Genomic DNA, 19306 nt, shown 5'->3' on the forward strand with positions numbered 1-19306 from the left:
GAACAAATTTTGGATGAACAAGCTAGGAATCTGTCTAGATGAATTTTAGGCTATCATAGTGGAAATTCCTGAAAGTAGGCTTGAATTTGTGCCCTTGTGAACATTTTGTTATATATAGATCCTACATGCCTACTGTTTCCACTCTATGAAATAATGATCTTGTTCAATCCTAAAGTAATTAAGAAAGAGGGGAAGAGAGAATACTGTTTGGACCAAATCTGCTGAGACCATCCATCTTCAATCAAGCTTACTCCTAAGTAAACGTATAGCAGGACTGCAACTGTAGCCTGTAAAAATCTACTGCTCAGCAATTTCCTAGGTACGCCCCACTAGTTACATGCATTTCTTCAACATTTTTCTATTCTCTGTTAAAAAGCTATTTCCAGAATATATAGATTTTGGGGGGATTTAACACAGCGGTCCATAATATAGATTTCTGGCTGGGAATCTAAGCCATAACAATGGGGTTGATCTTGGCAATAAGCAATAAAAATTATCAGATAAAATCTCTATAGTTAAGGTGGAGGGAAGAAATGATTCACATATTCAAGAATGAAACAATATATGACATTGAAAACACATGTTATCTCAGTGATCTTTACAATAAACCTGTATGAAATAGGTGTCTTCTTTTGCTGTTAGAGGGAGGAGGGTGGCGCTGTGGGTTAAACCACAGAGCCTAGGGCTTGCCAATCAGAAGGTCAGCGGTTTGAATCCCTGCGACAGGGTGAGCTCCCATTTCTCAGTCCCTGCTCCTGCCAACCTAGCAGTTCAAAAGCATGAAGTGCAAGTAGATAAATAGATACCTCTCCGGCGGGAAGGTAAACGGTGTTTCCGTGCACTGCTCTGGTTCACCAGAAATGGCTTAGTCATGCTGACCACATGACCTGGAAGCTGTATGCTGGCTCTCACGGCCAGTAAAGTGAGATGAGCGCCGCAACCCCAGAGTCATCTGCGACTGGACTTAATGGTCAGGGGTCCCTTTAGCTTTGCTGTTAGAGACCACATGTCTTTAAGATGAAACATGGCCTGTTGTTGGTTTTTTAAGAGGGTCACACATAGAGTAAAGTGGGTGAAACACCTCTTTTATCTCATAGCCCATTAATGACCCTTTAAAAAAGAGAAACAGAAGACCCAGGTTCAAATTGTCAGTCAGTCATGGGTCTAGAGACAATCATCTTGGGTCAGACATGATCTCTCATCATATACTTTCTTACTGGGTTGCAGTGAAGGTAAAAGAGGAGAGGGGGGAATCATGTAACGATACCTTGAGGTTCTTGAAAGAAAAGAATTATATAGATATAGTACAAAATGCTACAATACTAATATAGATACAGATGTAGATATAAAATTTATCCATGTACAGTATTATACATTGGAGGATTGGGGTGGGGTGGGGAGTGGGAATCAGAAATGCAGTAGATTGCTGAAAGTTGCCTAAAAATAAGTTTTGAATTGGTGGCTTCTTAGTTCACGACACATAATTCAGCAATACATGATGCCTGTTTTCAGAGTTGGAACCAATCAAACGTACTAGTAAATAAAGGAAATGTTGTAAGATGTACTGGTCGCTGCCAACCTGAACAGCTTTGAAGGTGGATTAGATAAATTCATAGACGATAACACTATACATCGCCTTCCATTTCTGTTGTAGTGTGCCTGTGATAGATGAGGAACCGAAATGGGAGGGTGCTATTGTGTTCGTTCCTGCTTATTATATCTGTGGACTTCTTATTTATATCAGATTGGCCACTGTGGGAACAGAATGCTGAACCAGATGGGCCTGACAAAGCAAGGCTATTCATACAATATGTTATGAAAACTAGCATTAAGAAATGATATAGTATACTGGTCCCTTTGTAAAGTCCAAGAAACTATTAAAAAAAAATATCTTGATCATTTGTGAGCATACAAATAACAATGCTAAGTGACATTACAATAGTTGGATTATATTCTTGCCAGATGCACGATTCCAGGGGTCTTGGCAGTTAACCAGGTTCTGTGTTCCTTTGGAATGAGGCATGACGGAAACTAGTGGGGGTCTTTTATATATGAAATATGGTTTATCAGAACATTACACTCCCAAGAGTGTCTCTTGTTGTTTCTCCCAACAAGCTTGGGTCCAGAGCAGAAGCCAAACATGCTCTCCGATCTCTCTGGGAAGCCTCCTCCAGCCAGCAGCGCCTGGAGTTCTGCCCTTCACTTCTTCTCCCCCCCCAAAAAAACCCCTCCCCTGCTCCAAACACAACTCGTGTAAAAAGGGCATATTTTTTCCTGTGGTGACATCACAATCCGGGTAACCCTCGTAACTTAACCCTCCCAACTCTGCTGTTATCTTCTGCTAACTAACATACAGCAGGGAGAGGCACTCCACCTGCTCCTCCTTGGGTGACTGTATCACCTTTCATTAAGGTGATGACCCAGGAGGACTCCCCTGCCCAGCGCCTGAGGGCCCCAGTCCTGCCACTCACCACCTGGCTTGGGACAGGGCCTGACAGACTCCATAAAGGACTGCTGCTGCTGCTGCTGCTGCTGCTGCTGCTGCTGCTGCTGCTGGACAGAGAGGGCTCCGTTTTTGATTTGTGTTTTTTTAAAAAATGCTGTTATATCATTTGAAACTGTGATATCAATGCTGTATTCTTAGTTTTAGATTTTGATTTACATGGAAATTGTTTTCCATTTGGCTGTGTATTTTTTTTATGTGGTTTATTTATTGTTTAGGGACGCGAGTGGCGCTGTGGTCTAAACCACAGAGCCTAGGGCTTGCCGCTCAGAAGGTCGGCGGTTCAAATCCCCGTGACGGGGTGAGCTCCCATTGTTCGGTCCCAGCTCCTGCCCACCTAGCAGTTCGAAAGCACATCAAAGTGCAAGTAGATAAATAGGTACCGCTCCGGCAGGAAGGTAAACGGTGTTCCTGTGCGCTGCTCTGGTTCACCAGAAGCGGCTTAGTCATGCTGGCCACATGACCTGGAAGCTGTCTGCGGACAAACGCCGGTTCCCTTGGCCTATAGAGTCATCCGTGACTGGACCTAACAGTCAGGGGTACCTTTACCTTTTATTTATTGTTTATGACTTTTGTAATTATGTAAATCTTGCCATGTTGTAAGCCGCCTTCAGTGGCGTAGCGTGGGTTGTCAGCACCCGGGGCAAGGCAAGTAATTTGCGCCCCCTAACCCGTGGATTTGCGTCCCCTAACCTGTGGATTTGCGCCCCCTAACCCTAACCCCCAGATGTTGCGCCCGGTGCGGCCGGCCCCCCCTGCACCCCCCACGCTACGCCACTGGCCGCCTTGAGAATTGTTTATAACTGTGGAAAGGCAACATACAAAAAAATAATGATGATGATGATGACAAGGACGACTCTGTCCTCACCTGCCTCTGTTCTTTGATGGCACCTCTATAAGTAAAGCTTTTGTGGAACCTGGCTTGTCATATTTTTTTTCTGGCCATGCCCCAATCCATTGCTCAAACCACACATTTATTAATTTCATAAATTATGGGGCAAACCTGGCACCCAGGAATTTTAGGGGATCTTTGCCCCGTGTAAACCCCTAACACCATGTAATTTATTGGATAAAAGTGTGGGAATTAGTAACAATATATTTCACAAAAGAAATAGCCAAGCAGTCAGTCAAACACTATCATCATTGAGAGGAAAATATAGATTACAGAGGGGGTTTTTTATTTTGAAAGAGAAGACTAGCTGATCAGTGGCAGTGTTTCAAGCTGTTAGCTTTGATTTCACATCCTGAAGGCAGGAGCTCACATCACCACAGAGGCATATAATTGCAAAGGATTGCTTGGTTGAGTTGAATACAGTTAACTTGTTTCCAATTTTCTTGTCCTTGGGAATAAAAGCAGTCTCCTGTTCCATATAATGAAAGCCACGGTGAACTCTGCCCTTCACAGTTTACCTAACATGAATTTTCAAACGTGTTTTCTTTGGGAGGGGAGAGATATTCCTCCATAGCACCCCTCTATGTATGCTTCATCATATAAACTAGAGAATTAGAAAGAAATACTAGCGTGCTGTGTACCCTACAAATTGCACTGTGCCAAATCTATGCCCACCTTATCTGGTTCAAAGCAACATATGCCTAAACACTAGTAAAACAGAGTGAGTTTGCACACCATGAAAGCAGGAGCTGTAGGCTTTGCTATGAAATGGAAGGAGAGAAGCTGACCTACTCCCTCGTTCTTGTTAACTTCACCACTACCACCAAGAGAATAGCTTTTCTCTGCTGACTGTCTCCACTACACAGTCCTCCAATATTGTTTTTCTTTTCCGTACTGACAAAATTGGTTTTCTGTATTGGGTGGAGCAGTATGGTGAGCATTCAGTGGCGTAGCGTGGGTTGTCAGCACCCGGGGCAAGGCAAGTAATTTGCGCCCCCTAACCCGTGGATTTGCGCCCCCTAACCCGTGGATTTGCCCTAACCCCAGATGTTGCACCCGGTGCGGCCGGCCCCCCCTGCACCCCCCACGCTACGCCACTGTGAGCATTTGAACCTCCTTAAAAGCAGAAAGCAACCATTTCACCGACAAGAAATACTCAAAGACAGCACAAGGGACTGATAGGCTTGTAAATCACTATGGCACCTGCTGCTGACTTTATGTTATCCCCTCCCTGTAAATCAATAGTTTTCAGACCCTGTAGAGGAACGACTGCTCTAGAACGACTCTAGCAAAATTGAGAGCAGGAACTAGAGTACTATATATGTTTCTTCAAAAATAAATCTGCTATGGCCCATAAGTCTGTTTCCTGGGGCTCTCTCCCAAGCCTCTGAAGCATATGTATGGGCTACATAGGGGCCTGCAGGGAGAGAAGGAGAAAGGGAAGTTCCATTGCACAGCCAAAACTGCTTGTTCCCGTGGAACAATTAAGTTGGATACCAAGTCACTGAGAATTTGTTATGGACAAACTGTACATACCTGACCACTACTTTGAGACTGGTTCTTGTTAGTATCAGGGGCTCTAGTAAAAAGCAAATAAAGTCTGGCCTAGATTACAGTTTAGCATCTGACAAAGGAGGGTCTATCTATGGAAATTGTAGAGTTGGAAGGGACCGTGAGGGTCATCTAGTCCAACCCCTTGCAATGCAGGAATTTTTTGTTCTGTTGAGATTAGACTGCAAGCATTCCAGCAGCAGTTTAAAAATCTTATCCCAAGGCTTCCTGCCCTCTTGCCAGCAGGACAGAAATTGGTGAGCACTGTTGCACTCCTCTTGCAACCCATTTTATAACCACCGGAAAGAATGGAATGGAAATTCCTTGGAACTAGGACTCTCACTTCCTGATCTGGCATAAATATTCCCCAGTTTGGGGTTGAGTCAGGTGGCTGAAATTGTTCTTCACCCTTCAAATTCCCAGTTATGACTGGCATACACAGACTCAATTATCTTTAACATATGCCTTATTTGATGACAGAACTCCAACATTTGTTGAGTTAGAGCTACAGATGTCTACAGTGGTGGAGACAGGAGATTTGACATAATTTCTTCTCCATGAATGAAGAGGGAGATCCATTGTATCCTATGGTCCCTGGGACCCTCTCCTGGGGGGGGGGCTGTTAATGGCCCTGCTATAGAGAGAGAACAGAATAAATTGTCCTATCTAAGTTTTATGGAAGGCGAGATCAATGTCTTCATACATCTCTGTAACATATAGGCAAACTCATTCACCTTTAGCATCACTTGAAAAATGGAATTCTCATTATTCGATATTTTTCAAAGTATGCTGGAAACATTCAGCTAAGCCTATACTGCATTAAATTGAAGAATGTAAAATAAGAAATTGGGAACACCTCTATATTGTAACCATGTCTTAAAAGTTCAGATTTCGAATTATATTTCAAACTGTTGTAGTTTTCGGTTCTACAATTTTGTGATATTGTATTACAGTACTGACAATACTATCAAAAAGTATTTTAGTTATAAAAATGTGAGCATTCATGGTATCATAAAGTTCTTTTTTCCCCCATTTGCTCCTTCGTGTCTTGATTTAAATCGCTAATAACCAATGACAAAAGGGTAGATGATAAAATGGAAAGGAAATGTTTCTTAAAATAAAAATAAAAAAAATTCCCAAAGGCTGTAAATCAAAACTATGCAATACCTGTTAATTGAGATGTTAAGGCTTCCAGGAAGTGAGCTATAATGGTTGAAACCAAGTGATTATTCACATCTTTTGAATTGTGCTTTGATCAAGCTCCAGCTATTTGGTATCAGAGACAATATTAGCAAGAGGCTTTTCCTGTAAGAGAATTTGCACTTCATGCTCCAGAATGCCCATAAACTGATCAGGGGACTATATTCTATAATTTAATTTTCATTTGAAAGTGAATCCAATAATTTTAGAGGCTTAATGGCTTGGGAAATTATTATGGGGAACAATTATTTGGCACTGACCTTTTTCCAAGCTACCTGTTGTTTTGATTGCTTTACTAGCAATATCTTTAATTGAATTTGTCAGCAACAAAAATATGTCTTCTAACAGATGCTGGCTGAACATTTTTATAATTATTGTTATTACCCCCAGATAAATATTTAAGCAAATAAATGTTGGGTGTAGAACAAAGTTGCTTCCATTGTTGCAAAGTCAGAGGAGTGCTGGGTCATGAAGAATCTATTCTATATTTAATGAGCAAGAGAAATTGGCAGACACTAGTCATTGTACAAGGTCTCAACCATGTCAACACTTTATTAACAACTGCAGGGAAAGACTATAGCAGAGGTGCCTGTGCTAAAATCCAGACTCAGGCCATGGCAGATCATATAATGACTAGTCTCATGCAGACTGAAGCAGTTTGAAGTCAGCAGAGATTGTCTTTTCATTGTGACCGCCTTATGCAGAAATGATAATGTGCATCTGCTTTGAACAGGAAAGGTTCAGATATTTGCTATGTGCTTTGGAACTCTTACTAAGGGAGCAATCCTGGGCTCAGGTCCACTGAGCTGGAGGGCTCGGGATATGGTAAAGCCACACCATGCTGACTCAATTCCCCATACCTTGCTCAGCCAGAGAGTTGTCAGCGAGTTTGGGCTAGTTTCTTCCTCGACCAGCAAGCAGCGAGCCATTTGGCAGTGTTGTAATATTCCATCTTAACGTGATGAATGCAATTCTTCATTTTGGTATCTATCTATCATCTATCTAGGGACGCGGGTGGCGCTGTGGGTTAAACCACAGAGCCTAGGACTTGCCGATCAGAAGGTCAGCAGTTTGAATCCCCACAACGAGGTGAGCTCTCGTTGCTCGGTCCCAGCTCCTGCCAACCTAGCAGTTCGAAAGCACCTCAAAGTGCAAGAAGATAAATAGGTACCGCTCCGGCAGGAAGGTAAACGGTGTTTCCGTGTGCTGCTCTGGTTCACCAGAAGCGGCTTAGTCATGCTGGCCACATGACCTGGAAGCTGGACTCCGGCTCCCTTGGCCAATAAAGCGAGATGAGCGCTGCAACCCCAGAGTTGGCCACAACTGGACCTAATGGTCAGGGGTCCCTTTACCTTTATCATCTATCTATCATCTATCTATCATCTATCTATGCATGTGTATCTGACATTGGTCTACCTTTTGCTATAATGTCTTGTTTCTCTTGAAAACACAAGGCTGCGAATGATGTCTCACAGAGAAGGTCCCAAAAAGCAACATTGTGGAAGCAGGCCTACCTTGTTCCCTGCCCTGCTAGACCCAGAATACAGAGGTGGGTCCCAATGGTTGCGGAAGCCAAGGAGGAGGAAGAATATCCTAGTGTGAGTGAGTATAGGAGAAAGTGGTTTTGTTGTTGTTGTTGTTGCAAGTATCACCACCTTCCCTTTTGGCCCACAGAAGCCTCTGCTGAAAGAGCATCAGTGGAAGGACACAACTGGATACAACTCCATAGGCTGTAGTTTGGTGGTAGCTGGTGTTTGTGGTCCTTGCCTATATTTCATAGTACCTGCCCCGCTCAAGTTTGCTCTTACTTCATTTCCCTCTTGCTTTGATTTCCTGCAGGCTACTTACATAGACTGCATTATACCTGGTTTATGGACTATACTGACTAAACTGTATAGGCCAGCTAAATTTAGTAAAGCATTCAGAAACAGTCTGTAAGCATGCCCAAGAAAACATCCCTAAATCAGTCATATATTCACTGATATAGTACAAATTTATTGTGTGGGTTATACACAATGGTGGCTTTGCACTAGCAAACATGCTTTTGCTAGAACAAGTCCAGGCATCCCAATTTCCACCTATCCTCCCATGCAAATTGCAGCCCTCTATGCCGTATCCTATAGAGTTCAAAAAGGTTCCCCAACACTCATGGGGGAATGCATAGGAGAAACTGGCAAAAATTAGAGGCCCTGCCTTGCAAAACCACCATCAGATGCAACCCAGTGAAAAATATTGACAGGAATTCAAAATCACACTAGGGCAAGCGTTTTGGCTCGCCAGTCAGAACAATGCCCTTCTCCTCCTGCTACACACAGTTCTGGGGGTTCTTTTGGATGCCCCAACCCAACTAAGGGGGGCAGAGGGTGTTGAGGGAGAGAAGGTGGAAAGAAGGGGTTCCATTGATGAGGCTCTACTCATTAATTTGATTTATTATGTAAATAGAACAAAAAAAAATCTAGTGCTGATATGTGTCCTATAATCGCTGATAGGAAGCCAATTAACAACACAATTTAAAATAGGAAACTCAATTGATTTGCCATTGCCATTAATTGTTTTTCATGCCACATAATTCAATACCATAAGAGTAGAGGAAGCATAAAATTACTTGCTTGTAATTACGTTTATTGGTATTTGGTTTTTTAAAAAATACCTCTATTAGAAAAAAAGAAAAGCTACACTGCTTTCTTCCTGCTGTCCTATATTAATTAATGCTTGATACTTATGTTTTAAATGTTTTAGATTGTATCAGGAACAAAGGAATCTGCCTTATTATGGACATGGAACAATAATTAATAGAATCAATACATCTAATCAATATACTATAGTGTATACAGTATCAATTGTATAAAATCAGAAATTCTCAAAACCAAACTGATTAAAAAATATTAGTAATAAATTTCTAAAGATTGCAGTGATGCTGGTTTGATAGGTATCCCTAGAGAAGGAACTCCACAATGAAGGTAACACAACAAAAATGCTCCTTTCCTAATGACTGATAACATCTCTACTGAAAAGATACTCTAGTGGCAGATTCTTCTGAGTCTGAAAGTGAAACAATATTCCGTTGACACAGGCCTGTCCTTCACGTGCAAGGAGAAGGGAGTGGGAATCTTGATGGGAATTGGAATAAATGGGGCAACTAAATTCATTAGGAGGGCATATGATTCTATTTCTATAGTCAAAGGATCACGTAAAAGGTGATGGGGAAGACTTCTGCCTGAGACCCTGGAAAGCCACAGACAAATTTGGGCAAGATGAACAGAATAAGGCAGTCATAAACTTGCCTCCTCCTCCAACAGAAACAAAGCAGACAGGTGTTTATCCACCTTTGCTGCAGAATACAATGGAATGGAAATCGGAAGCTCATAAAAAAACCAAAAACAAAACAGTGACAGGGTCATACTCAGAGCAATGTGCCACATGCAGCGAACCTGTTGCACTAGCAGAAGCTAACAGAATAGGACTTCCCCCCTATCCTTATCTCCAACCTATTTGCTCTGGAGGGTCAGGGGGGAAAGCCCAAATATTGTGGGAAGGGAGGGGGGAGTTGTTTAGGGAAGCTTTTAATGTTTAACAGACCACTGTATTTTAATACTTTGTTGGAAGCCTCCCAGAGTGGCTGGGGAAACCAAGCCAGATGGGCGGGGTATAAATTATTATTATTATTATTATTATTATTATTATTATTATTATTATTATTATTATGTAAGCCAAAATGCTCCTTAGTGTTACAAAGCTTTAACAGGTCCTCAGTTTGGTCAGCCAAATTCTGATGATAATAAAGGTGTGGAAGTCAGATCAGCACCACTTCTGCTTGTCCTACCATCAACACCTGAAATTTGAGCAATATCTGAAAGGAGTTGAAAATAATCTGGTTTGGCCTGTTCCCTCAGGCTCTTCTCTGTCTCCTTATGATATCTTTAATAAGGAAGCAACCTGATCCATTCTAGTTAAATACTTGGATTTAAGAGAAGTTTGCCATGAACTTCCATCTACAATTTGGTTGCAACAATTTGGTTTCACTAATAAAAGGCAATGTCATTTTGTTAATGGGTAAATAAGGAAATGACACTAGGGAACACTGAATCGCAGCGTTTTCTTTTTTATTAAAATGAAAATTGTGCTGCTGTTTCGTAGGCGACCAGAAAATATTATCATTTTCAGCTTACAATTATAGGTAGGTAAGAAAGAACATTTCACTAGCCAGCTACATTGACTGAAGTAATTAAATGATTCTCCAAAGGTTAAAATAATTATAAGCAGGAGCTTTGCAATATCTATTCTCATACATGGTGAACCTTCAGAGAAAACTACTTTAATATTCTTTCAGCGAAACAGTACAGCAAGAAATACTAAATGGCTCAGCTGGTAACGCATGAGACTCAATCTCAGGGTGACGGGTTTGAGCCCCACATTGGGGGGTAAAGACTCCTGTATTGCAGGTGGTTGGGCTAGTTGGGCGAGAGCCAGTGTGGTGTAGTGGTTAAGAGTGATAGACTCGTAATCTGGTGAACCGGGTTCGCTTCCCCGCTCCTCCACATGCAGCTGCTGGGTGACCTTGGGCTGGTCACACTTCTCTGAAGTCTCTCAGCCCCACTCACCTCACAGACCGTTTGTTGTGGGGGAGGAAGGGAAAGGAGAATGTTAGCCGCTTTGAGACTCCTTTGGGTAGTGATAAAGTGGGATATCAAATCCAAACTCTTCTTCTCTTCTTCTTCTAGTTGACCATTGTGGTCCCTTCCAAAGTCACAGCTTTAGGCTAATAATTTTGTTTCATATTAAGTAGTGCTTTTTCCCCTGGGGGGATGCAGGGGTACAGATACCCCCTAAACCAGGGGTCAGCAACCTTTTTCAGCCGTGGGCCAGTCCACCTTCCCTCAAACCATGTGGGGGGCCGGACTATATTTTTTGGGGGGAAATGAACGAATTCCTATGCCCCACAAATATCCCTGAGATTCATTTTAAATAAAAGGACACATTCTACTCTTGTAAAAACACCAGGCAGGTCCCACAAATAACCTAGAGATGCGTTTTAAATAAAAGGACACATTCTACTCATGTAAAAACACGCTGATTCCCGGACCGCCCGTGGGCCGGATTGAGAAGGCGATTGGGCCGCATACGGCCCCCAGACCTTAGGTTGCCTACCCCTGCCCTAAACATTTTGTGAATCTAAGTTTGGCCTCATTGAGGGGCAGTATTTCAATATGAGTAGGAAAATGAGAGTACCCCTAAACATTTTTTAAGGAAAAAAGCACTGCATGTAAGAATTTTCACCTTAAAAAGTGCAGTTAAAAGTTATTTGTAGTCCAATAAAATAATTTTTTTTGGGGGGGGAGCAAAGGAAATAAGTTAGTCTTAAGGCCTGTAATGATGGTTCCTCAGAGATCCAAGATGGTAAAGAGAAGGCATAGGGCCACCGTGGAAAAGGACCTCTCCCTAGTGCCTGACAATCTAACTGCTCTCAGGGGCAGGCAGGTTAAAAAGAGTCTTCTTTACTGTTCATAAAAGGAAAAGGTGCCACCCAATTAGAGAGCTAAGATTGAACTTACTTCCTCTCTCTGAACAAAAGTGAGATTTCAGCAAAGCACAAGGAAATCTTATGTAACAGTGTTTTTCAAACTTTGTCACCCGAATGCAAGAAACTTTTTGGAGACTAAACTCTCCTAAAAGGAAGATAGGGGGTATTTTATCACAATGCCAATCTCTTAAGCAACCTAATTAACTGATTCGGAAAGTGCTTTGAATAATTAAATACATAAACTCACCAATTTTCAACACCAAAGTGGATCGATGACTGGAGGATTAGAAATGTAAGACTCCTCAAAATTTCCCTGTTAAAAAGTTCAGAAACATACAGTTAACATTTTAACATTTACAACAACCTAACAATGCATATGAATAGAAGAACTTTTATATCAAACAGCATCACAAACTAGAGTTTATGCTGAAGCTGTGATACAAAATTGTGCAGTTTGTAGAAGATGAAGGTCATATGCATTTATTACATTACATGATTCATAGCACTTTTCCCCAATTAAAATAACTAAGTTATATTCATATAATTAGTGCCATACGCATCTATGACCAAACTCCTCTACTAAAAATAATTCTGCAACCTGTATTTTCTAATGCCAAAATATTAAGCTTCTCATCCATACCTATATTTCTATCTTAGCAAATACTCAGGAGTTATTTCCAGTGCCCTATGTACTTACGTAGGCATGGTGTTAATCAGCCTGGTAAAATCACCTTAATGGTTTGTAAAAGCATGACTATATTCTTGCAGCCCACAAGCTAATCTGCACCTAGTTATTTACCATATGCACCTAGTCATTTACCATCTACTTAGATTCTAGAGCAGGTATAGGCAAACTCGGCCCTCCAGATGTTTTGGGACTACAACTCCCATCATCCCTAGCTAACAGGACTAGTGGTCAGGGATGGTGGGAATTGTAGTCCCAAAACATCTGGAGGACCGAGTTTGCCTATGCCTTTCTAAAGGCATTACTTAACAATTTCCACATCTATCCAAAATCAGTACATTCCATGCATTTCTATAAGATGTGAACAGACTTTAGTATAAATTAAGCCAGATATGTGCTACTTCAGCTGTGTACACATTCCTGTTTACTTTGCATCCAGTGAACTACCACGACAATCAACATTTGTCTTGCAGCTTATTGATAAATACTGCAATCCAAACCAGCCTCAATCTGATTTGGAAAATGTTATCCGTGTGAAGACATCCACCACACTCCTTATGCACCCACTGGTACAGAAGGACAGCGGGTGACTTGGAAACACATGCAATCATACCCATGTGTACATTCAAATACTCCTTGAAACTCAGCAGGAGGAAATGACCTCTCTACATTTTAAGCCAGGAATGTGTACCCAGCCTTATTCTAAGGACCATGTTACAAATAAATCGAGACGTAGAAGAACATGCCAAAAGTCCATATCACATTAACATAGCGTGATAGTAGTTTCCTGAACCAAGCAGATAGACTCACTTGCAGGGGCAGACTTGGGCAATATGGCACTATGTGCAAGGACAAATAAGGAGCAGGTTTGCTACTTTAGGGCTGAGAAAAAGTGTTGCGTTCACAAAGTAAAGGAAGGATTGAACTCTGATTAATAAGAATACACACAGAGGCTTGAACCAGCAAGACTCTGGGAAGGGTGCGTATAATCATGTCTCAGATCTCCACAGCCCCCGGCCCAGGCCGTTTTATTCATAAAAGAACTTTTTACAGAGTGTTCATAATAACCAATCAGATCTCTTCTGAGCATTCCACAAACCCACGTGGGGACAAGTTAAACTACTACAATTAAGCACAGGGTAAACAAAGAACAGAACTACAAAGAAGAGCATCTGGCAACCCCGGAGGTCATAAACAATCAGTACATATGATACGAAGGATGGCCAGGAGGGCAGTGACCATTATCACCTTAATGTGAAACCTGTTTCCTGGCCCTGAGATTAACATCCTATTAGAACACTACAAAGACGAAACTGCCCAGTCTTTGAGGACACAGGACGCCTGCCTGTCTAAGTGTGTACGTGATTCGTGAAGAGCAAGGAGAAATGGGCAGCAAGGGCAAAAGGGCATGAAAAGGGCATGAATGTAGAATCTTATGGGATTTAATCAGAAATTATCGTCAATATATCAAACCCAGTCAACACAATGCTTTCATCGTGGACACAATGGCTTGGTGTATATTTTATAATTCCTCATGGTAATCCCATCTGATACCTACAAAAAAGTGAGTTCAGCTGCTCACTGCTCCCCTCCTCTCCTCTCCTCAGTGGTGCCCCCTTTGACTTGGTGTCCTGTGTGGTCACACTGGTCACACTGTTCTAAGTCCGCCTCTGTCACTTGTGTACTTGTTCATGAGCTGAATGCCTACTTTTTGCATGTCTAGGGTGATGAGTAGAATAAGAGCACTTTTTTACCCTATTGTTGCCATGGGCAGGGAGCAACCATCAACTGCGTGGGGAGTAGCTGCCATGAGCAAAGCAATGGTGTAAATGGACCTTTTAAATTCTGTGATCAAGTTGTTTACCCCCCCCCCCCAAAAAAAAAACATTAACGGGGAAACTGGGGCATTATTATTTGATAGGTAAAGGTAAAGGGACCCCTGACCATTAGGTCCAGTCATGACCGACTCTGGGGTTGCGGCGCTCATCATGCTTTATTGGCCGAGGGAGCCAGCGTACAGCTTCTGGGTCATGTGGCCAGCATGACTAAGCCGCTTCTGGCGAACCAGAGCAGTGCACAGAAACGCCGTTTACCTTCCCGCCGGAGCAGTACCTATTTGCACTTTGACATCCTTTCGAACTGCTAGGTTGGCAGGAGCAGGAACCGAGCAACAGGAGCTCACCCCGTCACGGGGATTCAAACCACCAACCTTCTGACCAGCAAGTCCTAGGCTCTGTGGTTTAACCCACAGCACCACCCACGTCCCTAATTATTTGATAGATGGAGGCTATAACATGTGCAATGCGTTTGTGTGTGTGTCTGTGTGTGTGTGTGCATGCGCGCATGTACACCCACACACAGAGGCAACTTGCAACTTATATATGTTTAATTTGTGCACATTCAACTTTATCCACTTGGCAAAAATTGAAGGGGGACAGGAGTCTGGAGAAAAAGAATTTGGTGGACTTCCGGGTTGGCGCCTCCGGCAATGGTGGAGCTCCTCCGATCGGGAGGAACTTGGTCCGTGAAAAGTTGGGTCTAACCGCCACGGCGAAGGCGGAGACCCATAGAAATCACAGACGGGATTCGGCTGGCACCTTTTGCGCCTCCCCTACTCGTGGGGAAACCCTGTTTTGGGGATCCGGAGCGACGTGGGGTGAGTGGCGCGGTGCTTTGAATCAACTGCTTCTTTCACGGAGTGAAGCCACATTGCTGCTGCCGGAGAGCGCTGACTTTTTCCTGTGGACAATTGGACCTTAAACAACTACCCGTGAGTAGATTGGAAAATTTGGATCTTCAAATATTTTAATTTGGCAACGAAGCGGGAAGGCTCTAAACAGGAAGTCTGCCTTCCACTTTTGTAAACATACTGAAGCAAAGACGTTACAAACTAAAGTCTCTGAAAGTTTTTGATAAAGGATTAAAATTCCATCAGTTAAAAATACAAAACCCCCTTGGAAGCAGGAGAAGAGGGGGGAAGTTGTGAACCTAGTGAGAACCTGCAGGAGAGAGTGAAAAGCAAACTACCACTGCTCTGAACCTGGGAACGGTCTGCCTGATGACGTTTGGGGAAGGTTCATTGACAGAAGGGATTTGACAGTTACTTAAAATTGGAAAGATACTGTTTCCATTGATCTCTTCTGAGTTTATCAAAGGGAGGAAAAAAATAACTGAAAATCGAAACTGTTTCTGTGCTTGAAAGAATTGATACAAGTTGAGACTGTTTCCCTCTAGAGGGAGCATGTGAAACTGTTACAGGAGTGTAACAGGGTAAGCTCCAGCTGCAAGATAAAGTTTCTGAGAATCAGAGATTGACCTTGGACTATTCAAAATGCTGATAGGAGAAGGTATTGTGGCTGTATTATATAAGATAAACCATTCACTTGAACAGCTGCATAAAAAGGCAGATGACATGATTTCCAAAATTGACAGCCGGGAACAGAAAGTGACCAATTTGAATCAAAAAAGCAAGCAACAATACAGAAATAATTCAGGACTTGGAACAGGAATATACCTTGGTAGGACAAATGGTGGAGGAAAAGGAGAGAGATGCCGTTGCGAAACCTAAGGTAGTTCAAGCAGGATCCTCAGTTCTACAGAAGCAAATTGAGGATTATAAATTGAGGCCTTGCATGATTGATTCCAGCAAAAGCCAGATTTTGAGGATTGGACCCTGGCTTGGACTGAAGAACGAAAGTTGGAAAGATCCCTTTATTCAGGGACCAACTGACTTTTGGGACATGGGTTTGGGCCTGGAGGAGCTTGAAGCTTTGGGGGCCTATGGATTTGGAGGAATCCTGAAATACGCCCTGAAATACCCTATGGACCTTAGTTTCAATTATGGAAACTTGGCTGAGCTGTTCAGAAGGAAGAAAAGTTTTGTTTGGTTGGAGTTTTCCCGAGATTTGCTCCTGAGCATTAAAGAATATGAAGAAGATCCGCAGAAGGGACTTGGAAAAGAATTAAGAGCCTCGGATATAAGATCTCCAGGTTGATGGACTATATGAATCTGACGGAAAGGACTGGCAGAATCCGAAACCAGGGAGAAGAGAGGGTGGAAGAAGATTGGGAAGTTAAAGTTCATATTTAGAAATTTTGTAAAATTAATGACTGTTAGAAAAACCGTGGAATGATATTATATGTATTTAGTAGAAATGATAGAAGAAGTTAAGTATAGATAAGTAATTTAGTCTTAAAGGGAAATAAGGTTAAAAAATATGTTATTTACAAGATGATAAAAAAACAGAGAAAGATGGAAAGGATTTGCTGAAACAATTAGAAGAACTGGAATACAAAAAGGGAGGTGTGAGGAAGTCGAGGAAACAAGAAAATGAAGGATAGAATATAGAAAAGGAGAGATGTATTTTAAACCGTTTTTGCTTTAATTTATGTGTTTAATCTAATGGGTTTGTGTTGGGTTTTATAATATTTGTATACTGTATTGTATTGTGGTGTTTTTTCACTTTTTTGTTTTTTTCTCTCTTTCTTTCTTGTCTTTATTTTTCTTTTTTCTTCTTTTTCTGTAACCTTCAAAAGTAATAAATATTATTTAAAAAATAAAATAAAAAAGAGAAAAAGAATTTGGCAACCCCACCTGCCATTAAACCCAATGCATTTTGACTATACACAATTTTGGCTTTACATGCTATCCCCATAACATAATCCCCATGTAAGTTGAGAATTGCCTGTATATACTTTACTGTTGCAGTTCTCTTAAATAAACTTAAGGGGTATAGAACCATTTAGCCATTGAACCAACTTTCTTCCTAGTCATATCACATATATCCATTTTGCAAATAGCTTTGGACATTTTTGAAAAAGAATATTGTTAATTTTTATGTCAAAAGCAGTGAGTTGACAGTATGTATACATTACTGACAACTGGTGTCCCTGGTGCCCATTTGCACATCTTGCTCCCTGCTATCCAAGACATCTAAATGGTAGTCTGTTGACAATGTGAATTATAGCTCAATTGCCACCTAAAAAATTGTGGATCCTTCAGACATGGAATGCCAGGGATATGCAAGCATCTCATTTGAGCTTCAGAATCTTTCATTAGCCCTTCACCATTATGCAAGAGACAACATTCATTCTGAAATGTGATCCAACTATTTAGATGTCAGATAAAATAATATGCATTACTTTATATACCAGTACAAAACACTCACACCACAAAATGGATTTTCCAGAGTAATCGAGAAAAAATATAAGAAAAAGTAGATAACAATGAAGAACCTAGCTAGCACAGCGTGGTACTGCTAGCCAAATGCCAAAATATTACCCTACACTTGTTGCCCTGTGATGGATTTAAAAATAAAAATAAAATGCAAAATAAACTTTAGTAGGAAGGGCAAAACCTTAAAGACTATAAACACTCCCATGTACTTCACTACCATCACATTCATTAACTTCAGAGCTGTTTGATAAAGAAGCAGCAAAAGAGGACAAGCAAGGTTCTTGCAATTCTTCCTTTGTTTATCCTCAAACCTTGAAAGTGAGCTTTATGAGGTTCCCCACATTGTGAACTGTTCAACAACAGCAAAAGACTGAATTCCAAATCCTTAATGTTTCAGTTGCCTCAGGCCCGTTGCTTTTCTCACTAAGGCACAGACAATTTCAGCATCTGTATTGCGTGCCCAGGCAAAGACCCCCCAACCCCAGGCGACACCTGGGTGGAATAATGACTCATGACAACGTGTTATGGGATGAAAAATTGGCCACAACTTTATTAAACTTTCAGATGTAGGAAGACCTTGACTTAGGCATTGGGCGTTTATCCCTCCCAGTTACCAGCCAGGGATCTGGGGCACATCAGGGTTAACCAGTCTATCTAGGAATTGGGCTGGCTCTGGAAGACGTATATTTAAGCAGAGAGCCTGCCCCCCATTTCACAGCAGCACAGGGGAGTGCACTGACAATCTTTCAGCGTATGGCCAGTGACTCCCCTCAACACATCCCTTTTAACAGGGATCCCTGGGATCGTCACTGGGGGGGGGGCGTGTGTCACTGCTTCACGCCCACCCCCCATTTTGGGAAGATAGACTAAAGAATTCTGCCCAAAGCCTATAACCTGCCCAAAAGTTGTGACATTTTGCTACGGGAAAGGCAAAACCTGCCAATGCAGGGAAATTCCTTTCCGGTCCATTGACAACAATCATCGTAAGACAGTAGCAGTGCCTACATACCTGTAATAAAAGGTCTAAGTTAACCTGAATAAAAGATCTAAACAAAGGGAGGGGAGGGTGGGTGAAGCTCTGGAGCTGACTGAGTGCTCCCATGTGGGCTCCATCCCCTTTTATGCTTAAAGAGTGGACCCAACCATTACTTGGTCTGCTCCCCTGGCTACGCCTCCCCAATTGCAATTGGTTCATCCAAGAAATATTCTCTGAACTAATAACCTATCACATCCCAAAGCTTAAACATGGTAGGGCAGTGATTGTATACTACTTCTGTATATCCTCCTCAGCCCTGTATACATTTATATGTATAAATGGCGGGAACCTCAAGGTTTGCAACTTGGGGAGGTGGTCCAGGAGTGCTCAGCTGGGAGTCACGTAGGATCAGGGGCACGCAAAAGGCGCCCTCCATTTGATGTGGAGAGTGGTCATTCTCCTCCTTACATTAGCCTTGGACCCACTACTGGGATAAAGTGAGAAGTCCTGGGTTACATGAGGAAGAGCCTACACTGCAGCTCTAGCCCACACTAGAGTCAACCTTTTGGAAATGAAAGACTACACAGGGCTGAAATCAACAAAGTTGCCCCATTAGCACAAGGATATACAATGGGGTCTTCCCCAACCTTCTAGTGCAGATGGGGCCTTGTAGGGAGAGAGAAACATAAATTGGGAAGTATTTTCACTAACATGATGACTTTGTTGAATACAACTCACAGTATAGGTGCCTTTCATATGGTCCTTGTCTCTCATCCCAGTTTAGGATTCCTAATTTTAGTGT

At 42.0% G+C, this 19306-nt stretch overlaps 1 protein-coding gene across 31 annotated transcripts in view; it reads right to left on the minus strand.

Annotated features, from left to right (window-relative positions):
- PTPRD (protein tyrosine phosphatase receptor type D) overlaps nucleotides 1-19306 on the minus strand; it is a 1143290-nt gene that overhangs the window by 857375 nt on the left and 266609 nt on the right. For all 31 annotated transcript variants that reach the window (XM_083592691.1, XM_083592680.1, XM_083592685.1 and 28 more), the window contains one exon: nucleotides 11915-11980. The gene's annotated coding sequence lies outside the window, so the exon portion shown is untranslated. The remainder of the gene's footprint in view (nucleotides 1-11914; nucleotides 11981-19306) is intronic.

This window comes from Podarcis filfolensis, assembly GCF_964270895.1.
Source record: "Podarcis filfolensis genome assembly, chromosome: 17".
NCBI classification, from domain to species: domain Eukaryota; kingdom Metazoa; phylum Chordata; class Lepidosauria; order Squamata; family Lacertidae; genus Podarcis; species Podarcis filfolensis.